Below are 18,726 nucleotides of genomic sequence, written 5' to 3' on the forward strand. Positions count from 1 at the left end.
TGGGCCAAAGGAGAAAACTTCCCGATTTATTTTCTACCAGGATTCCAGGATTTATTTTTTCTGAATATGAAAGAAATACTAACTCATGGTAAAGTATTTAGAACGCTTTTATAAATATCTAAAGAAGTGTGAAAACTGTCACCTATAATCATCTCATTACCCTGCAGCAACCACTATTAGTGTTCTAATATGTTCCCTTCTAGATTTTTCTGAGATCTTCCTTGTAGTTGAGATTTGCCTACCTTTTTCATTTAAAATTATGATCAATGATAACAATGACAATTCATTGACCACCTTCTATGTCACTCATTTAAATAAACAATCTCATAAAATTAGTTCCACAATTGGCAGTTACTTGACATCTCTGTGGCTCAGCTTCCTGTCTGTAAAGTGGGGCATTAATAGTGCCTACGTCATAGAATTGTTGTGAGGATCTTGGGTTAATACATCTAAAGCACTTGGAACAGTGCCTGACATCGTACGGTAAGCACTTGATAGCGTAGACTGTTATTATTACCCCATTTTGCAAATGAGGTAACCAAGGCATGAAAGGTTACGTAGCATGTCCAAGGTCATAACTAGAGAAGATTAGGGTCAGGACTTGAACTCAGGTGGTGTGGCTCTAGAATCTATGGCTTTAAGCCAACTGTAATGAGAGTCAAGGCGCTTTTGAGAGAAAGGACTGGAATTCGGTCCCCAGGGCTCTGATGGAAGCCAAATTGCCAGAAAAGAGTGGGGGTCTTGAAGGACACTACTTCCTAAGGAGAGCTGGTGTTTCCAGGCTTTTTTTCTGAGAAACTGTGTCTATGTTCTTTACTACTACGTCCCTCATTCCTGGAATAGAGGAATCGTGCCTGACACATGGTAGGCATTTGATAAATAGTTGTTGGCTGACTACATCTTGCTGGATGGAGTCACACTCAGCAAATGGTTTAGAAATCAGAGGGGCTGATGGTTTCAGGGTAGCTACTGACATCAGAACTCATCCTGACTTGGCCACCTTGTCAGAATGTCTGTTCCTTGAGAGAAAGAGTGATGAGAAACATACTATACAAAGGATCTCCCTAAACTCTGTAGTGCTTGAGACTACAGTAGTGTTGCAGGATCCGCATCCTAACTTAGCCATACCATCTCCAGCTCATCGCTTGAAAACGACACTGGCCAGAGGAAACTGCAACAGAGTCTCAGCTGTACTGGTACCTTCCAGGTGGTGGTAGAAACATGCTTCCAGCCTGATCTGCACAGATGTGGTGGGGGCTGCTTAGGGCACATTGGGAGAGGCTGTTTGGGAACAGAAGGCTGATGATGTTACTGAACCTGGATTTGGGTCAGCTAGCCTGACGTGCAGCAAAGCCAATCTACTGACACTGGGTTGTGGTGGAGGAAAGCACAGCATGTATTGTAGGACACCAAGCAAGGAGAATGAGCAGCTAGTGCTCAAAAGACCTGAACTCCTCAGTCGTTTTCAGGGAAGGGGTTTTATTTATTTATTTATTTATTTATTTATTTATTTATTTATCTTTTTTTAAAATTTATTTTATTTATTTGGTTGCACCGGGTCTTAGTTGCAGCTTGCAGGCTCCCAAGTTGCGGCATGTGTGCTCCTCAGTTGTGGCATGTGAACTCTTAGTTGTAGCATGTGGGATCTAGTTCCCTGACCAGAGGTTGAACGTGGGCTCCTTGCATTGGGAGCGCAGAGTCTTACCAGGGAAGTCCCTCCAGCGTCTCTTTTTTTTTTATTATTTTTATTTTTTATTTTTTTAAAACTCTTTATTGGAATATATTTGCTTTACACTCTTGTACCCGTCTCTGAGGTACACCAAAGTGAATCAGTTGCATCTACACACATATCCCTATATCCCCTCCATCCCGCGACTCCCCCCCACCCTCCCCGTCCTGGCCCTCCAAGGCATCTCCTATGAAGTTGATCTCCTTTTGTTATACAGCGACTTCCCACTAGCTATCTATTTTACAGCTGGTAGTGTAAATATGTCTATGCTACTCTCTCACCTCGTAGGGAAGGGGTTTTAAAGGCAACATTAGGGGTGTGGGTTGCAGGGTGCCTGATCAGCTCATGGACATTCTGATTGGTTGGTGGTGAGGTAACAGGGTGATGTTCCGGGAGTCAACATCATCTGCCTTCTGTTCCCAAACAGTCTGAGGTCTATGTGCCTGTGGTCAGCAGTTTCCATCTGGTGGGAGTCTGGTTTCTGTAAAAACAGTTTAGGAATGCACATCAGACATCATTATCTATGTCTTTCAGGGAGGAACTAAAGGTCCTGTGACTCTGCTGTATAGCTGATCTGTTGTTTAAATTGTTCCCACTTTCCTAGCCCAATGGCTATTCTTTGTCACTACATGTTCATATCTTTCTAATCCTTAATTCTTGGCTCAGGGAGTCCGGAAGCAAAGCCTTTTATTTCAAGAGATGAGGACAAGGTGTGAGGGTGGCTCATATATCTGAGAAGGTCCTGCAGGGATCTGCTTGGTTTCAAGGCAAAGCTTGAGTCAGAATAAAAGAGCGGTGCACTAAGTTGTGGGACATTTAGGGTCCTACCTACTGTGTAGCTCCACCTTCCCCAATGAAAGTAAACCAAGTGAAGGACCATCTTGCTCATTTTACAAGCAAAGGAGCTGGGGAGAAATCTACAATATAGGGGGTGGGCAACAGCAGATTTCCTGCTCCTTGAGATCAAGATATTGCCAGAGAGTAATACAATGTTACCACCACCACCACCACCACCAAAAAAGGTCACTATGTGAGGTGATGCATATGTTAATTAACTTGATGGGGGGAATCCTTTCATAATGTAAACATATATCAAATCATCACATTGTACTTTTAAAAATCTTACAATTTTATTTGTCAATTATACCTTGATAAAGCTGAAAAAAAAAAAAAAGACATTGCTAGAGATCTGTTGCCACAAGATGGGACAGTGGAACATTCCAGCTCATGGTGGGCGTCTTGTGGACAGAGGTTCTAGAATATCAGCTTAGCTAGACATGGCAGCGAGCATCAACCTGGACAAATTCATTTCAGTCCTTGGTAGAGGTCTAGAAATATCAGGGGAGGAGGTCCTTCAAGGCGCTTGGACTTCCAACCTGAGTTAGTGGAGGTTTGGGTTTGTGGGAATTTGGGCACTGAAATGCTAATGGAATATGTGAGTTGCAGTGGTTACCCAAGTTGCATGCAGCTTGGGAGGCAGAATAGAGTGGTGCGGGGGTTGTTTGTTTTGTTTTGTTTTTTTAAGGCACGGGCTTTGAATCAAATAGACCTGGGGGTGAATACCAGTTCCATTTCTTGAACAGATGATTTAGCCACGCTGGCCTTGATTTCCAAATCTATAAAATGGGAATGATGATCTCTAATGCACTGAGCTCTCTTGAGGATTAAATATGCAAACTGCTTAGTGAAAGTCCTGGCATTTACCATCTATTCTAAATACAGCATCCTCCTGCATTGGCACAGGCATGTCCACACACATCACCTCATTTGCTCTTCGCAATAACCCTTTAAGACAGGTATTATCACCATCAGTTCCTGAAGAAGGACCTTGAGCAATTGCTCCAGATTACACTAACTATAAGTGGTGGATTTTGGGGTCCTTTAAACTGTATTAGATAAGTAACCCTATAATGGATGAGCTAATAGACACGTAAATAAAGATTGACTTTTCTCAGTGCAAAGTAGTCCTGGGTGCTGGACTTACACTGCAAGCAACCCCCAAATTTAAGGCAGTGGGCTCCCCATTTTGCAGAGGGAGTTGCCACCCTCCCAATGACACTGCCTCCCCCTCAGAAACACCATCTTATTTCTCTGCTCCTTTGTTGCCTGAGAGAATTCCAGAGTCCCCCGGAAGATACTGGCCCAGTGAACATGGAATTAATTAAGGATATGACTAAATATTTAAAGGTTCTTTGTGGCATTGTTTAAACTAGTGAAAAGTGGGATACCTCCCACATAAAGTGCTCAATCATAGATCAGTTGATTAAATTATGATACACAGATACAAGGATGTTGCTGAATCATGTCCAACAGTAAGGAAAGGTTTTCATGGAATATTATTGCAACACAGTATGATCCCTTTCAAACAAAATATACAGTATATGCATAGAAAATGTTTTGGAAGGATATAGTCTATTAACATGTTGCATTCGTTGAATCTGAATAAGATTAAGGGTATTTTTAGATGTTCATTTTGCCTACAAATCTAACATAAGATCATTGCAATAAAGTTGGGGTGAATTGAACATATAACTTAGAGTTAGATATTAATGATTCGTTTCCCTCCAAAAGAATAGTTAGGTTTTAGGTTCAGACCAAAGTTTCTCTGAATATTAGGATTAACACGCTCAGATGCCATGTATGTCAGCACTCACCATCCCTCCCCAACCCTCTATTCTTCTATCTTCCTCAGATCACTCACCAGCACCCATATAGTTTACTTACTTGATTGCACCCTGCACTCCCACTAAGTTCCTGAGAGCAGGGGCTTAAGTCTGTTCACTGCCTGGCACAGAGTATATGCTTAATGGACATTTGTTAAGTCACACATTCGCTAAAAGCAATCAGATGATTGAGGGACCTTGTATGATCCAACCCTTCTATGAGTGGCAAATCCCCCTCTTCCACTACCATGGCCCCCCCTCCCCTTCACCTTCTCCCTGCCCCCATCCTCATCATCCATTCACAGCATTCATCACCCAAAGCACCGTGGAGCATAGCAGGTGACCTTTGACATCAGCGTTTGTAACAACAACGCACATGTCTGGTGTTTTCTGTATATTGCGTTATCTCCTGTCTTCTTCTTCGAGGATTGTGGCAGCTGCTTAGATGCTAAAGGAGGGCAGAATGAACTGGACGTGAGGGGTATGGGATAGGAGGTTAGGTTCCAGGGTGAAGAAAAGATTAGCTGCTACTTATTATAAGAGGGTATTTTTAGCCCCCAGGCTCAAGTGGGGGGAAATGAGGCACAGTGAGGCTCAGTGACTTTCCCTAACCCCCTAGAATGTTGACAAGCCTCTCATTGGGGCCCTGCAGCCCTCTCCCCCAAGGCACCCACATTCCTCTGATTCTCACTAGACTGTAAACTCCTGAGGACAGGGTCTAGGTTTGTTTGCTTTTATCATCCCACAGCCTAGCACAGTGCCTGGCAACACAGCTAGTAAGTGACGGAAGTTGACTAAAACCCATGCCTTCTGATAACCTTTGCATTAAATAAAAATCTTGTAATGATCCACGTTTACCGTAATGAATGCAGCCCCCTCCCTACTTTGAGTTTCCAGTTTCCCTGATCTCAGTCCATTTTTTGTTATCACTCTGCCTTCCTGACAGCCACTCTTTGGGCTGGTCTTTTGGCGCGCTTTGTTACAAAAGTGTGTTTCTGGGCAATCACGGAAAGATTTGCAAATGGAGTCTCATTCAAGGTCAGGAGAGGTTAGGTGATCCAGGAATCGCCAATCCGCTGTCCGGTCACTGGTGGGAAATGTTCCAAAGAGCGGCATCTTTCCGCCTCTTCATCCATGCTTGAAGAAGACGGTGAGAGAGTAGAGATGCAGCAGCAAGCTGAAATTTTAAGGCGCTACAGAAATCCAGCAAGTAACCATAAAGGCTCAGAAGGGCAGACTGAGTAAAATTAACAGCTAGCAGTTAAGTTTCACCTACGTGTCGGGCATTGCGCTGAACACCTGACATGTAACTTCCTCTTTAATCCTTCCAGCAATCCTAGGGGATAGATGTTGTTATACCCATTTTGCAGAAGACAAAACAGAGGCCGGGAGAGGTGAAGCGACTTGCCCGATAGAACACAGCTGGTTAGCTTTGGGGCCGATGTTAGAACCCAGGCTCATTGGTCTCCCGAGCCAGGTATTACGGCTTTTCTGGGATGCTGGTGCAGGGCGTGCTCAAAAGACGATCCGGAAGCTCGAGCAAAGGCGAAATGGACCCGGGCCAGCCTCGCGGCGGGCGGGCGGGCTTTCCCGGAGGCCCTTCTCCGGGGCGGCCGGGTGCCGGGCGCCCCGCGGTCCAGGGCTGGCGCTGCGCTCGCGGCGGGCGCTGTCCCGGGCGCGGCCGGGGCGCGCGGGTCCCGACGCACAAGAGCGGCCGAGGGTGGGCGCGCAGCTGCCGCGGGCGGTTCGCAGGGCACGGGCGGGCGCGGCGAGCAGATGGCGCCGGCGGGGGGCGGCCGTTTGGCGTTCGTAGCACTTTCCTTCGCGCATATGTTGCGGGCGGGCGGGCGGCGGAGGGGACGACCTCGAGCCCGCTGAGGCGGCCAGTTGCTAGCTCTGGATCGCCGCTCCGAACCCCCAAATCCAGCTCGCGTCCATAGGAGGGGGGGGATTGGCACCGACGCAGCTGCTCGGCCCATCGGGTGACAACGACAGATTCTATTTCTTATCCTCACCGTCGAGCTACAAGAAGGGTCTGTATCCCATTTTACGGCTGAAAACTGAGGTCCTAGAAGGAAGGGACCATCAACCGGACCAGGACTACAACTGGAGTTAGCCGACTTCCGCCTGAGTGCCTGGTTCTACATGGGGACCAGTGTGTCCCCAGCCTAAGAGTCCCACCAGATGGCAAGTGAACTTTCTCGACCTTGCTTGTCCGTGTTCCAAAAATGTTCTTCCATCTCTAGGGCCTTTGCACGTGATGTTCTTATGAATCTCCTCCCCAGTTCCCCTGCCCCCTCCCCCATTTCCTCCGATGGCTCCTTCAAATCTCAGATCAGGTGTCCTTACCAGCAGCCTTACCTGAATACACTTCATAGCCCTAATCATGGCTATGACCATGTGATTAATAGCCACTCCCTTTCCCGAACAGTCAGCTCCATGAAGACAAGACATAGGTGTACTTTTTTGCTCAGCATTCTATTCCCAGTGCATAATAGGCACTCAAGAAATAGTTATCAATAAGTAAGTAGTTGAATGGATGAATGAGTGAATGAATGATCGAACAGGCTTCATGAACCAGCACCTGCTTCCTCACCATCCAGTGATCAGCTTGCTGAAGGCTGGGGGAGGGCTGGTAATACAGAAGGAAGGGCTGTTTGGAAATTCTGGGTTTTCACAATTGTGGCTTTTTATTAATTAAATGTATCCTGGGGCTGTTTCCCTTCCCTCTCCTCACTGCCCCACCCAGCTGCCTTGTAACTGGAGGCCTGGCCCTTCCTGTCCAGTTGACAGAATGGAATCTTCCTTATGCCGATGAATGAAGTGACCCTTAATGAGATGCAACCAGGCCAGAAAGAGCCAAATGAGAAAGTTGGCAGCTTTGGAAGTGGTTTTTTGGGGGAAAAGTAGGAAAATGGACATTAAAATGAACCTTTTCCGCTGCTTTTCTGACCTGCCTGGTGGGAGAGCTAGGGATTCCAGGACGTTGGAGAGCTTCCCAGATGGAAAGAATTCAGATGCAACAAATATTTACTGACGCCTACTAGGTGCCAAGGGCTCCTTGGGGCTTTTTGACAAACAGCTTGAAGGATGCTTGGCACATTCAAGGCCTCGTTTGAACCTCCCCCAAACTCTGGGAACTGAGGTTCATTGCTTGCATTTTTCAGAAAAGGACACAGAGGCTCACAGGGTCAAATGGCCTGCCCAAGATCACTCTGCCGCAATTTTATCCAGAAATGGGTTTCATTGTTTTTTGAATTACACCAAATGTAATTTCTGATGATTTTTTAAATTTGTTAGTACTTGACTTGCTGGTTGATAATTTGGCTGCTTTTATACCATCTCCCCTACTGGAAAAATGATCTCTTCCTTGAGAGGACAGACAGAGCCTGATCTCCCGGTTTACTGAATTCGGTAACTCTTTCAGTTCATTGAAAAGACGATAGCAATAAGTCTTTAATAGGACTAATGGCTATCACTTATTTATACTCATCACTTATTGACTAAGTAGTGCTATTAATGTGTTGAATACTTTTTAGACATTAGCTCATTCAAGCCTCACAACAACTTCAATAAGGTGAGCAGTTTTTGTTCCCATGTTGCACATGGAGAAGCTGAGGGTCCAAGAAGTTAAGTAATTTCCCCCAAATCAAGCCCTAGTGAGTTACAGAGTAAAGATTCAAACTCAGACAGCTAAGTATTGGGTTGGCCAAAAAAGATGTTATAGAAAAACCTGAACAAACTTTTTGGCCAACCCAATACTAGGTTCAGCCATGGTAATGGTTTTCAGGCTGTTCTCCAAGGAGCCCTGGAGATAAAGGGGGCTGAGGCAAAGGGACAGAACATCTGGCTGGGCAGGCCTGAAAGCATAGTCCACTCCAACCAGGACAGCTCTGCTCTTAGCCCCTCAGGTGACTCTAAGATATTGTTGGCAAAGAGTTTCCAGTGCTAAAAAAAAAATTAGAAGTTGGGGGACTTCCCTAGTGGTCCAGTGGTAAAGAATCTATCCTGCAATGCAGGGGATGCAGGTTAGATCCCTGGTTAGGGAACTACGATTCCACACATGGCGGGGCAACTAAGCCCACGTGCCACAACTACTGAGTCCACGCACCTCAACTAGAGAGCCTGTGTGTGCCACAAACTACAGAGCCCACATGCTTTGGAGCATGCACGCCACAACTAGAGAGAAGCCCACGTACCACAGCAGAGAGCCTGCACACCACAACAAAAGATCCCGTGTGCTGCAACCAAGACCCGATGCAGCCAAAAATTTAAAGATAAATAAATAAATTAAATTAAATTAAATAAGAAAAAAACACTTAGAAGTGGGGATCTAATAGACAATACCATTGGTCCCACAGCTCCTGGAGTCTAACCTTGTCTCCTCTGCGCATCACTCATGGTGCCCAGCCTTGTGTCTCAGCAAACGCAAGCTGTGTTGAATGAAATGTACCAAAGCATATTGGGGTAGCTGTTCTACTGCACTTTAGTCTCTGCTCCTTCCAGAACTTTCAGGGGCGCCTGCAGCCATGCAGAGAAGACCCTCCCAGATCCACCTCCAACTGGTGGTCACGGTGAGGAAAGACTGTGCAGTTCAGAGAAGAGACTTGGTAGAGGTGGGCTGAGAGTAAGCACAGAAAGCACCTTGATGCTGTGGCTTCAGTTTGTTCCCAGGAATTTCCTAGAGTTACAGGGCAGGAAAAGGCAATAGACTTGGGATAGAGGAAATAGGAGAATCAGGCTTTGGAGGCAGGGGAAGAGGGCTCTGCTACTTGTTAAGAAGATAAAGATTCTGTCTTTGGATGATGTTGATGATTTTTTTTTATGGTGCCAATTTTAAATATAGTTTTATTTAAGACACTGCATTTTTCACTTACAATACAGTGCTTATAAAGTACAATGTTATTTCCTACATACATACAATCAGCATACAATCAGCAAGTGTAGGCAGGTGACTGCCCAACCTGACTCCCTACCCATACCTCTCTCCATCCACACACACAAATTTTTGTGGTTAATGTCTTCAAGGTTACTCTTGCTGTTGATTCCTTATTCATATCCCATTGTGTTCTCCAATGTTAAACACACAATAAAATTGGGTATTAGCAAAAACTAAAACAAAAACTAAAAAACATTTGCAAAAACTGAAACTAAAATCAGATAAAGATATAAATTAAAATAAATTGTCAGGGGACATCCCTGGTGGCACAGTGGTTAAGAATCCACTTGCCAATGCAGGGGACATGGGTTTGATCCCTGGTCCAGGAAGATCCCACATGCCAAGGAGCAAGTAAGCCCGTGTGCCATAACTACTGAGCCTGCGCTCTAGAGCCTTCGAGCCACAACTACTGAGCCTGAGTGCCACAACTACTGAAGCCTGTGCACCTAGAACCTGAGCTCTGCAGCAAGATAAGCCACTGCAATGAGAAGCCCATGCGCAACAACAAAGACCCAAAGCAGCCAATAAATAAATAATTTATTTAAAAAAAGGAGGAAGAAGAGAGTTAGAATGCAGGTGTGCAGATGATAACATCTTAAACAGTTACTGCAGTTGAGCTTCAAAACTAACTCTGAGCTTCCCAGTGGCCAGAGTGAAAAGGGAAACACAAGTCATCATATGACTCCAATCTCTGATGAAGAGATGCTGAGTTGCTCAGAAGATGCTGAGCTTTTCTCAGAACCTAGGACAAAGAGAATTTTCTTGTGTAGGGCTTCATCTATGAAGAAATGTGGATTGTAACGTCCTCTACAAAATCCTACAGTAAATTCAATGTAGTTTTCATTTCACAAGATGAGTTGGCAATTTAGCATGCAGATTCCACCTCAGTGAAAACAGTGCTTTGAAGGGCCATGTAGGTATGGCTCTGAGGGTTCCCGAATGCAAAAATCATAGATAGGAGTAATAGATGGAGTCACATGTCCTTCAAACAATCCTCCCTAATTATAGTGCTGTTCTCAGCAGGGCTTTGGCTAGGATTTGGGCAGCAGACAGTTCAAGCTTTGAGTTTGGGTACTATGTTTTCTGATTAAATGCAGATCCAGCCTCAGACTTTCTATCCATCATGTGCCCAAATTTAGTCACTCAGTAAACGTTCTTCAAATCTAAAAAGAAAGATAAGTTATGTGAAGTGGACCTCAATCAAATATATGTTTTAAAATTCTTTGCAAATAAAACTTGCATTGATGTTATATAGGTGCCTCTCCCACTGTTTCCTTCATAGATCACAGTCCAAGGGAGTTCTGCCAGTCTATTTAGACCTAGCCTTGGTATTTCTGGTTCATTTAGCAGGTGCACCATTCATCTGCAAGGAAGGAAGAGAATAAAGATGTCATCAATAATATTCCTACAGAGGCTCCAAGTCAACCAAGTTCTCCTAGTGTGGGAGGCAGTAATTTGTTCCCTGATATATGGGGATTGCTTTTCTTTGGTAGCTGAGACCCAATCAGTCATCAGAGGTGGTTGTAATTAATAGGTAAGGAAGTGCAAATACATTTGAATTAATAGAGCCACTAGGTGTGACTAACTATAATATGATTACATGTGAAATTAACCCAGAGATCAAACCTAATCAATCCAGACTAATAACTGCCAGGACAACAATTTGTGGTTTTAGATGAGTTTACATTGAAAGGAACTAAGGAAAATGAACTCTGTTAGAATGCAAAAGCTGCATTTATTAAAAAGTGTGAGCAGAGTACTAAGATTATTTGAGGGTGAGTCAAAAATTATCTGCACTCCAGTTATATTAAAACTTCTGTTGGCCGCACTGTCTTAGCACTTTCCTTTCAAGGCTATTGTCTCCCCAGTCACTGCTATGCAGGTGTGAACATGTTACATCAGTTCATTCATAACTGAGGTGGGAGCAAAAATGGATGCCCCACCTGTGATTTGCATGAAAGAAGAGCAGCGTGCAGTGATTCGTTTTTTGTGGTCTGAGGGTGTACCTGGTGCCGTTATTTACCAAAGACTTTGTGTGCAGTATGGAGAAAGTGTTGTGTCGTGAAGAAGTGTGTATGAGTGGATAGAGATGCTTATTGAAGAGCTGAAGCCTAAACTTTGGATTAAACACCATCCAAGGGTGTAGTGATCTTGCATGACAATGCACGTCCGCACACTTCTGCCCACACTGTCGATACTCTGCAAAAACTTCGTTTTGAGGTATGAAAGCATCCTCCCTATAGTCCTAATCTTGTTCCATCGGACTTTCACCCATTTGATCCCCTGAAAGCAGCCCTATGAGGATGAAGATTCACTTCTGACAGCAGTACATTGGTGGCTCACAGCTCAGCCTAAAACATTTTTTAATGAGGGAATACGAAAGCTTGTTGACAAATGGACAAAGTGTATTGAAAAGCAAGGAGATTATATTGAAAAATGATTTGTCTTTTCTACAAATTAAAGTAAATTCTACAGCCATAATGCAGATAATTTTTGACTCACCCTCATAAATATGCATTAGATGATATTAACGTCCAGATGTCAGGTAACCAAACCATTATTTATATTTGGCAAGTGAGAGTAAACAAAATTAAAAATCAAAAATTAGTAAAGAGAAGCACAAGTTTTAAAAATGAAGCTGGAGTAGTACAGAATCTGAGACGCCCAGTGTTGTAACTATTGTTCATTTATCTGATTCCAGTAACTTAAAAATATTACCATACAATATTTCATACATAGAATATATAAACTATAAAGAGCAAGATAGTAACAGCCATGAACTTACAACCCAGCTTAAGAACCACATTAACAATTTCATTGAGGGGACTTCCCTGGTGGTCCAGTGGCTAAACTCCAAGCTCCCAAAGCAGGGGACCTGGGTTCAATCCCTGGTCAGGGAACTAGATCCCACATGCCACAAATAAGAGTTCACATGCCACAACTGAAAGATCCCACACTCTGCAATGAAGATCCCGTGTGCCACAGCTAAGACCAGGCACAGCCAAATAAATAAATAAAAACAAAACACAACAAAAATGATTTCATTGAAGTCCCTGGTGTATCACATCTTGGTTGTAAACCTTCCTGCCCTCACTCGTACCTCAGAGGTAAACACTACCCTGAATTTTGTGTTTTGCTGTTGTGGTGGATTATATTGCCAGTCTTGATGCTTTGCATCAATTCTTCACTCCTCTCTGTAACTGCTTTGTTTTTCCTATGCAACTTTGCAGAGTCCTTCCAACTGTGGTTAGGACACATTTCTCAATTTAAAAAATTTGGCGACATAACTTACAATAGAAGGAAGTAGAAATGATATATCAGTTCCAAGCCCAGGCCTCGATAATCCTTCCATGTATCCACTAGCTTTTTTTGTACCTTTTTTCCATCACTATTAAAAAGAACATGCTTGGACTAGTATGCCTGTTGCGGAGAAGGATGGAAGACGTGAAGCAGAGCTGAGCCACACCAGCTGAGCCCAGCCTGGCCAACCAGCTCCCAGTTCCATGAGAATAAATGATTGTGGCTTCAAGACACTGAGTTTTACAGATGATGTTAACAATAAAGTATAGGTTATGCCTTATCCAACATTTTTTTTATGTGTGACTATTGCTAATTTACATTCTTCCTTTTCTTTATAGTTTTATTATAGATATGTCCTTGATCATATTGTTTCATTTGGGACTTTATATAAAAGGTACCATACTGGTGAGTTCTTTTGCATAGCTGGCATTAGAATTTAAAAGGTCCAAGTCAATGATCGAAAAGACCCCTCTGTCAGCCAAGAGTTTAACAAAATCACAATAGTAAGCAGGTAAACAGGCTTTCAGATGGGCATCCCGCCAGAGAGCATCCCCAGCCGGGTCAACATAATTGATCATAGCAGCACATAGATGATAATGCTATTGGGCAAAACAGCAGAAAAAAATGAAGAATGAGCCCTTTCACGTATGGGTGCGTTTCATCCAAGGGGGACGGTGGGGAGATGGAAGAGCTGGGGAGTCAGGCAGACCTGTTCACAGCCTAACACATTCCACTCCCTTTTCACTGGTGTAAATTTGAGCAGTTATTTCATACTCTCTGAGCCTCCATTTTGCTGTCTGAGGAACGGAGATAATAATCTCTCCATGCAGAGGACTAAAAGCCAGCCCGTTCACTCACCCCTATGAAACCAGGGGTTTCGATTCTAACTTTTATAGAGGGGATGAGAGGTGATGAAATTAAGGGGATGGAAAGGAAGTGGAATCTTTTTCTTCTGAGGCATGGAGAATTTGTGAGTTGAAGGAAAGGCATTTGAAGACTGTCCTGCTGACATCACCTGTCTTCTTGATGGAGAAGAAAGGCAAAGTCATCTGCAGGTTTGGGAGAGTCAAGAATAGAGTTTAGGGTCCTATGGAGAGAGATATTAACAGCCAATGGAGAATAAAGCCATTCACACTGCTTTGTGTAAGAGATCTTTGAATACTTAGAGAATATCATAGTATATTGGATTATGAGATGACCTCAGGGTTTTTTTGTTTCAACACTCCTATTATACACATGTGAGAACTGAGGTCCAGAGAGCTCAAATCTTGATAAAAATTATACGAGGAATTATATCTGGGATTTGAATGCTAGGCCTTTGACTCCCAATTATTCTGTTGCTTATTCATTACTGCTTGCTTCTAGAACTTCTAAATTTACTTTTGAGGAATCATACATCTAGTTGTCACATTAACCTTTCCTTTTAAGAATGAGAAAGCTGAGTTCCCGTAATCTTTCCTCATAAATTCCATTGCACAAACTTTTAACCAAAATTTTTGTTCTTGTCTGAAGTCTCATCTGTAATCCTCTCTTGATCCTTCTCCAGTCAGGCTTTTGCCCCACCACTCCTCCATAACATTTCCCTGGAAGGGTTCCAAGACCGCCATGTTGCTAAACCCAATTGCCAGTTATCTGTCTTCAACTTGCCTAAGTTGTTAGCAATTCCTTTTTGACATAGTTGATTCCTCTTTTCTCCTTAAAATACCATCCTCACTTGGTCTTTAGGACATCATGTTCTCTTGGTTTCTACCTCACTGGCTTTTCCTTCTCAGTTCCTTTGCTATTTTATCTGTATCTCATAACATTGGAGTGCTCCACGGCTTAGTTCTTGGACCTCTACTCTTCTTTATCTAAACTTACATACCCTGGTGATTCCATCCAATCATACGTCTTTAAATACCATGCACATGCTGATGAAGATAGTATTTTATATTTTCAGGTTGCATCACTCCGCAGAGCTCCATTCATATATTCAATGGTTCAGTTTACATCTTCACTTGGATGTGTAAAAGGTTTCTTAAATTTATTCCAAAACAAGCTCCCCCTTCACTTCCTCCCCAACCTGTACTTCCCATAGTCTTCTCTAATTCAGCAAATGGCAATTCCATGCATCCAGTTGCCCAGGTCAAAACTCTAAAAGTCTTCTTTGACTTCTATCATTCTCTCCCACTTCACAACCAACCTATTGGATGTACCTTGAAAATACATCCAGAATCTTACCATCTTCTGCCAGCTCTACCACCATCATCTTGGTCTAAGCCATCATTACCTTTCACTTGAATTATTCCAATAGCTGCCAACCTGGCCTTCCTTCTTTCATGTTGCCTGGTGGTCTTTTTTCAACATTATCCAGAGAGAGGCTTTTAAAACACGTCATGTCATGTTACACCACTTTTCTACTCAAAACCCTCCGATGGCTCCTCGTTTCTTCCCCAATAAATCCAAAGTCCTTACTCTAAGACCTGGCACTGTCAGCTTCGAGGTAACTCCCTACCTCAGGTATCACTTTCCCACTTACAAGCATCTACCACTTGTCCCCTTAGAAATGTAATCATACCCAATGTACTGTTCAGCAGTTTGCTGTAAATTAACGGTATAGCTTGACAATCTTTTCACATTGGCACTATTTACCACATTCTTGTCAACGGTTTTATTGGCATAGGAAAATGCTTATGATATAGTACTTATGTGACAAAAGCACTATATAAGTAATATGTAGAGGAAATACTACTTTACATAAGTGCAGAATTCAAAACGAAAACAATAATGGAAATAAATACACGAAAATGTTAACAGCGTTTGCCACTGATTGATAAATTTGATTGAGTTTTCCTCTCTGCTTTTCTTTGCTTTCCAAACTCCCCACACAATAATTACATACATTCACACAACAATTAAATACAAATGTGCATGTGGGGAAAAAAAGGACCAGAAAATGTCCATTGACAGGCAGATGGTTAAATAAATTTTGATGTATCCACACAATGGAAATGACTCAGCAATAATGAGGGAGGACCTAGACAGTGCGGATGACTCTCAAAGACAGCATGCAACGGAGAGAAGTGAGACATAAAAGAGTTCCTGCTGGATGATTCAATTTATATAAACTTCTAGAACAGGGAAACTAACCTATAGTGACAGAAAGCAAATCAGTAGTCACCGGGGGCTGAGGTGTTAGATTGACTGCAGAAGGGCACTAGGGATCTTTTGGAGGGTGATGCAGATTTTCTACGTCTTAATCGTGGTGCTGTTTCCATGGGTGTATACATTTGTCAAAACTCATCCACTGCACACTTAAAAAACAGAAGCATTTATTATATGGAAATTTTATGTCAATAATATTGAATTTAAAAGAAAGCAAAAGACCAGAAAGGAATCTACAAGAATGGCAATTCCTAATAAAAAAGGGTAGTGGTGGGATATGGGGCTGTGTGTTCCATAATGTTATTTGAAGGTAAAAAAGTATATAGGAGAAAGGCATTTTCAAAGGCTGGCTGAGGAATTTTTCCGGGGAAATAACTGTCTTTTAAAACTCAAGTTCCTTGCGCACACTGCTATATTTAAAATGGATACCCAACAAGGACCTACTGTATAGCACAGGGAACTCTGCTCAATTATGTAACAACCTAATTGAGAAAAGAATTTGGAAAACAATAGACACATGTATATGTATAACTGAATCACTTTGTTATACACCTGAAACTAATACAACATTGTTAATCAGTTATACTCCAATATAAAATAAAAAGCTAAAAAAACCCCTCAAGTTCCTTGAGGAGCCATTTGGTGGAATGATCTTTCTTATGGTTCCTTCCCTACAGTGCAAGAATGAAACAAATAGAACCAACTGCTCTGCAGAGTAAAAAAGTAATTTTGAGGAAGGGGGTAAGGAGCCCAGGAGTAAAGAGAAGCTGGGAAAGAGGTGAGAGGAGGAGGCAGAAAGAGGGGGTTCTGCAGATGAAAAGGGGATGGGATTTGGAGGAAGAGAGAGCCAGCAAGAAGCTCCTGGGATGGGTGCTGCTAAGACACTTCTAAATAAAGGAATGTCTAACGTTCAACGTCAAGTGGTTTGCCGTTCATGTGTACCCAATCGCCAGTAAAAACTCTCCCACACACAACGCCCTGCTGGGAATATCAAAGGAAAGACCAACCACCTCTCGCGGGGGACACAGTGGTAAGGAAACAGGTGAAACATGCCAGGTGAGTGGATCAAGAATTCAGTGGAAGAACTGAAGCAAAGGTCTCCAGTACAGATGTAACCATACTCTCACATCCCCGAGGTCAGGGGGAGGATGCCAGGTTTCCTTTTACGTGTAGGATGGCTCGTCAAGCTATTTTCATTTAAATACAAATTCTCACCTTCAGGTAGATTGGAGTCAAGGGAATAACCTGATGCCAAAAAATCCATGATCTTTGTTCATTGACCTGGATTAAAACTTAAATCCTTTTTTGAAAACAGGGGCTAAATGTACTTGTTCTGAGGCTTTCAGAGTCGGTAAGGAATAAAATTATTAAGTCACACTGGAAAAAGAAAATCATATTCACTAGAGCTCCTCTTGGGGAGCGCGCTACAGGGTCAGAAGGAATAATTTGCTTGACCCTCTGGAATAATAACAGGAGCTAACATTTACGGCGTACTTCTTACATAGCAGACCCTCTTCTGAGTATTTTGCAAGCATTAAATCATTTTATTTTCACTGCAACTATGACATAGATACTATGATTATCTCTACTTTATAGATGAGAAAGCCCAGGCACGTAGGAGGTGGATCATTTACCCAAAGTCACAAAATTGGTGAGTGTTGGAGTTGGGATTTTCTCCCGGGGAGCAGAGCAACCACTGGGGGCGGAGGGCTGTGTGTACTACTGGCTTCCCGAGGGGAGAGGGCAGGGGTGCTGCGGCGCTCAGTGCTCAGGACAGCCCCCACGACAAAGAATGATCTGGCCCCACATGTCGATCGCGCTGAGGCTGCGCGTGACACACACTGTGCCTGCTGTTGGGGGTTGACCCAAGGGGCGTGCTATCTTGAAACTGCACTATTAATATTATCCTTTCTTATGAGAAGGTGGGCCTGGTCAATGGCAGGGGTTTTGTTTTACTGAGAGGGCTGTGCAAATTAGGAGCCAGAGCTAAAGTGTTTAGGACTAAAAAGGAGCATTTGAGCATTCTGTGGTGGAAGGGTGGCAGTGGAGAGAAAGGCCACCAGTGATGGTGGGAGAGAAGGTGATTGAGGAAGAACATGTATACCCAGTGGAGATGTTTGGACAGTTTTGCTGTGAGGGGCACACGTAAGCCCTCTCTTGCAGCTCTCCAACAACATTTTATGAATCTGCATTACTTGATAATGTGTTGCATAATGGATTTTCCTGTGGAGGGAATAAAAAGAAATGCAGAGGTACATGCCCCCCTAGACATACACATCACAGAGTGGAAACAGGCTGCTTGCTCATGGGGAATGTGAAAGATACATGTCTTGGTCACTTCTACAGCAGGCTGGAAAGGATGAAGATAACACATCGTCTGTATCCCTAGCACCGTCTCCAAAACTCCAGACAAGCTCTTCCTCTCCTATGGCTACATGCTGATACTCCCAAATTTCTGTCTCCAGGTCAGAACTTGCTTCTGAGCTGCAGAAGTGTTTACCCAACTTCCTCCTGGACATCTCTACTCACTTCTCAAAAATCAGCATTTTTGAAACCAAATTCATGAACTATTCTCTTTCTCCACCTGGTTCCCACCTTCCTATTTGTTGGAATTACCCTGCAACTGTTGTTCAGCCAAAAATCATCAGAGCCCCATCTCTGTCTCCCAACAACTTCGCCATCCAATCACCACATCTCTCTCCAAAGTACCTCTTGACTGCGACCCCCCCTTTTCCATCCACAAATCTCATGAATATGTGTCTGCTGTCGTCATGAATATGCAAGAGCAAAGTGGAAAGGTTAAAACATAGTTCCTCCAAATCAGTATCTTGAGCTTTTTCTGCCTCTAGCCTTATAAATGACCCAGAAAAAAAGAACAAATGTAAATTCATGGTGAGTGCTGATGATACAGAATTATGTGGCAAGCTGGGGCCAGGGGCAAAGAGCAGGAA

This window comes from Hippopotamus amphibius, chromosome 9 (genome assembly GCF_030028045.1).
Source record: "Hippopotamus amphibius kiboko isolate mHipAmp2 chromosome 9, mHipAmp2.hap2, whole genome shotgun sequence".
In the NCBI taxonomy this organism is placed as follows: domain Eukaryota; kingdom Metazoa; phylum Chordata; class Mammalia; order Artiodactyla; family Hippopotamidae; genus Hippopotamus; species Hippopotamus amphibius.